This window comes from Elephantulus edwardii, unplaced genomic scaffold (genome assembly GCF_000299155.1).
Source record: "Elephantulus edwardii isolate Elephantulus edwardi_28Jun2011 unplaced genomic scaffold, EleEdw1.0 scaffold00327, whole genome shotgun sequence".
NCBI lineage: Eukaryota > Metazoa > Chordata > Mammalia > Macroscelidea > Macroscelididae > Elephantulus > Elephantulus edwardii.
Genome location: NW_006400077.1, coordinates 1,946,848 through 1,953,195, shown reverse-complemented (window position 1 = coordinate 1,953,195; position 6,348 = coordinate 1,946,848).

The window sequence follows — 6,348 nt, the reverse complement described above, 5'->3', positions numbered from 1 at the left end:
TTTGTTGTTTTGTGTCATCCAGTCAGAACTGACTCATAGTTGACCCTCCAGTGGGTTTGCAAAGACTATAAATTGAGCAGAGTGACTTTGAATTGACAGTGCAACTTCCTGGACAGTGTAAGTCCAGTAGGCCACCAGAGCTCTCTAATAAGTAAGGAGAACATGTAAATAATATAGATAAATCTATAGATATACAAATAACTATAGATCTCTGATCTCTGCATTCTACTATCAATTATTGCAATTTAATTTCTCTTAGGAATTGGAAAAGATTCTTAGGTAATTCTAATTTACTGAAAAGATTGGGAACTGCTGTTATATATCATATGTTGTTGTCATGTGCCGTTAAGTTGTGACTCATAGCATCCCTACGTACAACAGCTATCAAGCTTGTTCTGTCCTGAGCCAATCTCACTGAATCCAATACACCTACTCCCATTACCCTAATTACTGTATCAATCCATCTCATCCGGAGTCTTCCTCTCCTGTGCTGTCCCTCCTCCCTTCCAATTATAGTGTCCTTCTCCAAGGATCAGTCCTTCCTGGCCACATGCCTAATGTATGTAAGATATAGCTTCAAAATCCTAGCCTTCAAAGAGAAACTTGGTTTCACCCTCTCAAAGATAGACCTATTTATTTTTTTTCATAGTCCATGGTATGTTAAGACTCTTCTCCAGCACCACAACTCAAAGGAATCAGTTCTTCTGTCATCCTTAGACATTGTCCAGTTCTCTGATACATATCAAATAATTGGAAAGACCATGGCCAGATTCAGGCACACTTTAGTCTCTATACTGGCAATTGCTTCTAATACTCTTAAAAGGTCCCTGACAGCAGATTTACTCACTGCAATTTTCATTTCAAAATACTTGTAACTTCTACAACACTTAGAAATTCTTTCCTGTGCTGTACCCCTGTTCAAGCTGAGTCTTTTCTGTGAGAATGACTTAGCTAAAATTTTATTTCTTGGGACCTAATTTCTCTGTTTCTGTTTTTTTTTTATATTTTTATCTCAGTCACAATAAATTGGATCAAATTGATTTCTAACTTAAACTGGGAACCAGATTTTAAATCAGAAAGCAGATACCTCGTGAGGTAGCTATAGGTAGTCTAGATGTAAAACCTATATATTCAGGACTAGAGTTGAGACAGGGGCAAGTCAGTGAGTTGTGTGAACTTCAGTGCCATTAAAAAAGAAAAGCAAAAGTATAAAGAGAATTTTCAGAGTGGAGAAAATGTGCTAATAGAATTAGATATAGCCCTGGGGTGCAAGAAAGGAATAAATAAGTAGTAAATCCATTCCATAGTTTCCCATGAGGTTTTATGCTTCCTCCTGGCTCAGTTATATCTTTCCAACAACTCCCTTTCTGTGTGATTTTATGTGAGTTTTCATTTCTTGCAAGCAGAACACTGAAGTAACCATAATTTCTTCTCCTCTTAGCTAAATTCTGCATATTATTTAACATCCTGCAAGGAAAGTAGGAACAAAAGGAGTCCCTTTCCTTTGTTTCATTATCGTGCATTTTTATTTATCATAGCGTAATTGTTTATACCTTCCTTGTCTAACTCACTTTACTCCAAAATCCTTGAAGATGTGGGATGTATTAGCCTTATGAATCCTCAGCTTATAAACAGGGTTTACTTTCAAAGGAGAAATCAGTTGCTAATTGTTAGACAATGAATGAATGAATGACTTTTTCTAGTAAGGTCTTGTTTAGTTTATGGAGTTGGTTTGCAGTTTTGGAGTTTCTGGGGTTTGGGATTTGAGGGCTTTTTTCCTTTGTCATCCAGTCCCAGTTTTTTCTGTCTTTTCCAAAGCTCCAAGATCTTTTGCAGCTCTTTCTGGAGTTTAGCAGATTCATTTGCACTTCTGCTTAGTACAATTTTATTGAGAAGACAGCTTGAATGAAAGAAAATGATGCAGTTATTGCAAAATCTATTTAAGTCTCAAGATTCTTGTATCATCATGTCCCTATTGTAAAAAAATTCAGCTTTATATTTTGAGGCTTTTTATGGCATAATTGTAGATTCGCATACAGTTGTATGAAGCAATAAAGTGTTCATGTGTAACATGAAAGGTTCAATAGCATTATATTGAGGAACTATTTATTGTACATTATCATAAGCGGGGTATTGGCATGGATCCCATTGAGATACGGCATATTTCCATCACATAAAATGTCTCATTATCCTCGTTTATAGTCATATCTGTTTCTTTTACATTTCCTTTTTAACTTCTTGTTTCTATAGTGTACAAATGCATTGATTCCAGATTACAGGGGCTTTATAAGACACAGAATTGCTCCAAGGAGAGTAATCAATGTATTAATTATGGCAACAGGTCTTTTTTCTTGCAGTGGATTCAAATTGCTGACCTTTATGTTAAAATTTGAGTTTTTAAACATTTTGCCATTAAGGCTCCTCTTAAAATTAACTTCTGTTGTTATTGTTGTTGTCTGTACCTGTGAATCATAACCCAGTCATAGCTGACCCTCCAGTGCTTTTCGGCAGCAGTAAATCACATAAAAGGAGATTGCCCATCTTTCTTTTGGGGAGCATCTGGTGGATTTGAACCATGTTCCTTTGCATTGACAATGCAATTCCTTACCTATAAGCAAGCATAAGTACATAATGAACTTCCAGTAATAATCACTCTGTCTTTTATAGCTATGATTTTATTATTTCAAAATGTTATGAAATAGAATAAGGCAGCATGTATCTTTGGAATTCCATTTTATACCTTAGTATAGTTCTATAAAAGTTTACCATAGTTGCTTTATCTATCAACAGCTTATTCATTTTTTAAGTGCTAAATAGTATAACATGGTATGCATGTTCCAAAATTTGTTAAATCATTCAGCTCTAAAAATGCATTTGGGTTGTTTGCAATTTTTATCTATTAACAATAAAACTGATATGACATTAATGTGTAGATTTTTGTGTGAATGGTGATCTTTTATTTCCTTTTGACAAATGTCCAGGAGTGCAAGTGCTACATCAGACAATAATTGCATGTCTATTTTTCAAAATAAATTATTGTTGTTGTTGTTGTGTGCCATTGAATCATGTGTGATTCATAGCGACCCTATGTACAACAGCCCTAAACCCTGTTTTATCCCTTGCCAAACTCATTCTCTTAGACATGCCTATCCCCATTACTGCAGTGACAGAATCAATCCATCTCATTGAGGGTCTTCCTCTCCTATGCTGTCCCACCAACCTCCCAAGCATGACGTCCCTCTCCAGGGACTGGTCCCTCCTTGCAACATGTCCAAAGTATGTCAGACAAAGCTTCAGAATCCTTGCTTCCAAGGAGCCACCTGGCTTTACCCTCTCTAGGATAAACTTGTTTGTTATCCTAGCAGTCCATGGTATATTCAATACTCTTCTCCAGCACCACAGCTCAAAGGCATCAACTCTCCTTCTATCATCCCTAGTCATTATCCAGCACTCTGAAACATAGCAAGTAATGGCAAAGACCATGGCCTGTATCAGGTGCACCTTAGTCTCCAGACTGACATCATTGCTCCTCAGTACGTTGGAGAGGTAGTCTACTGACAGTATACTTTCCCAAAGCAATTCACCTTTTAATTTTATGGCTGCTGGTACCAAGAGTAGGGCCAAGCAAACGGAAGCTATCAACAATTGCAATTTCTTCACCATCTATCATGATGCTGTCAGTCAGCCCAATGGTGAGAATTTTTGTTTTCTTGACATTGAGCTTCAATCCCTATTGGAGGCTGTAGTACTTGACCTTCTGCAGCAAGCGCTTCAGGTCCTCCTCCACTTCAGCAAATGGTTGTGTCATCTGCATAATGCAGGTTGTTGATGAGTCTACCTCCAATCATGACGCCTCACTCCTCCTCACAGAGCACAATCTCCTGGATAATCTGTTCTGTATATAGATTGAAAAGAAATGGAGATAGAACACATCCTTGATGTACACTCGTCCCAATTTTGAATCACACAGTGATTCCTTGCTCTGTTCTGATGATTGGCTTCTGGTCCAAGTACAAGTTTTGCATAAGTACAATCAAGTGTTCTGGGATTCCCATTCTTCTCAAAATCAATAAACTACTAAACTGTTTTCTACAATGTTTGTACAAATTTACATGATTGTTGTTAATATATATATATATATGTAATTTTCAGGAAGTGAAGAAAATGAATAGCATTTAATGAAGAGTAAAAAGACAGCCTTAAGTATGGGTTATAGCTCAATATCAAGTTAACAAACATCCTCAATAGATGAAGAAAAGATTAAAATTGTCAATGATTTAATTTTACTTTTATCCAAAATCAACACCCAGAATAAGAGCAATCAAGAAATAAGAATATGTTTTGTATTGGGACAATATCCTGTCAAAGACTTCTCCAAAGCTCTAAAGAGCAATGTTATCAGTTTAAACATTAAGGTGTGCCTGATGCAAGACACAATGTTATAATTTACTTCCTATGCATCTGGAAACTGGACAGTGAATATGAATAACTGAAAAAGAATGGGCAACTTTGAATTGTCATTTTGGCAAAGACTGTTGAATATCTGATAGACTGCCAAAAGAACAAACAAATCTTCCACAGAAGAAGTGCAGCCAGGGCACTTCATAGAGGCAAGGATGGGGACACTTCATTTCATATACTTTGTACATGATGTTAGGAGGTGCCAGTCCTTGGGAAAAGAGATTACTCTGGGAAAAATCAGAAGGTCAGACAAAGAGATAAAGACTCTGAATGAGATGAATTGACACAATGATTGCTTCACTAGACTTGAGCATAGTAGATATTTTTAGTATAGTGAAGGATACAGAAAAGTTTTTAATTTGTTATTCATGGAGTTGCTATGAATAACTGTTGCGTTGTTAAGTGCCTTTTAGTTGAGTACAACTCATAGAGATCCTATGAATTAGGATCTGAACCATGTCCTATCCTGTATCATCATCATCTCAGACATACTTGGCCTTATTGCTGCAGCCAAAGCTGTGTAAATCCATGTTGTTGAAGGTTTTCTTCTCTCATTGAAGGTTTGGCTCTCTCTTAATGCCCCTCCACTTTTCTAAGCATTCTATCTTTTTACAAGGAATAGCCTCTCCTAACAACATGCCCCAAATATGATAGATAAAACTTCACCACCCTTGCCTCTAAGGAGAACACTGGCTGCACTTTCTACAAGATCTATCTATACTTTTGGCAGTCCATGGAGCTCCAATAACAACAACAATAATGATTAGAGTGTTAGTGATCCAATTCCGTTGCGTTCTTACTATTATTTGTGGTCATTAGTGCTTTTTATTTTATCCACTTTAATAGGCATATGTTGTTGTTGTTGTTATGCGCCGTCGAGTCATTTCCGACTAATAGTGACCCTGTGTACAACAGTCCTAAACTCTGCTCTATCTTGTACCAATCGCACTGCCTCTCACACACCCATCCCAATGACCCCAGTCACTGAATCAATCCATCTCATAGAGGGTCTTCTCCTCTTGTGCCGTTCCTCTACCCTCCCAAGCATGATGTCCCTCTCCAAGGACCTGTCCCTCCTTGCAACACGCCCGAAGTATATCAGACGAAGCCTCAGAATCCTTGCCTCCAAGGAGTTGCTTGTTTTAATCCTCTCCAGGATGAATCTGATTGTTTTCCTGGCAGTCCATGGTACATTCAATACTCTTCTCCAGCACCATAGCTCAAAGGCATCAATTCTCCTTCTGTCCTCTCTAGTCATTGTCCAACTCTCTGATGCATAACAAGTGATTGCAAAGACCATGGCCTGTATCGGGCACACCATAGTCTCCAGAGAGACACCGTTGCTCTTGAGTGCATTAGAGAGGTCCCTAAAAGCAGACCTTCCCATCACAATATGTTTTTAGAATTCCTGGCTGCTGGTGCCAAGAGTGTTGACTGTGGAGCCAAGCAAACTGAAGCCGTGAACAATCTCAATCTCTTCGCCATCCATCATGATGCTACCAATTGGTCCAGTGGTGAGAATCTTTGTCTTCTTGATATTGAGCCTCAGTCCATACTGAAAGCTGCAGTCCTTGACCCTCTGCAGCAAGCGCATGAGGTCCTCCTCAGTTTCAGCAAGCAAGGTTGTGTCATCTGCATAACGCAAATTGTTAATAGATCTTCTTCCACCAATCCTGATGCCACAATTCTCCTCATAGAGCCCAGCTTCCCGGATAATCTGCTCTGAATGCAGGTTTAAAAGGTATGGAGACAGGAAACATCCCTGGTGTACACCCTTCCCAATTTTGAACCATGCAGTGTTACCCTGCTCTGTTCTGACGACTGCCTCTTGGTTTTGCATAAGCACGATTAAATGTTCTGAGATTCCCATTCTTCTCAGAGTCAGCC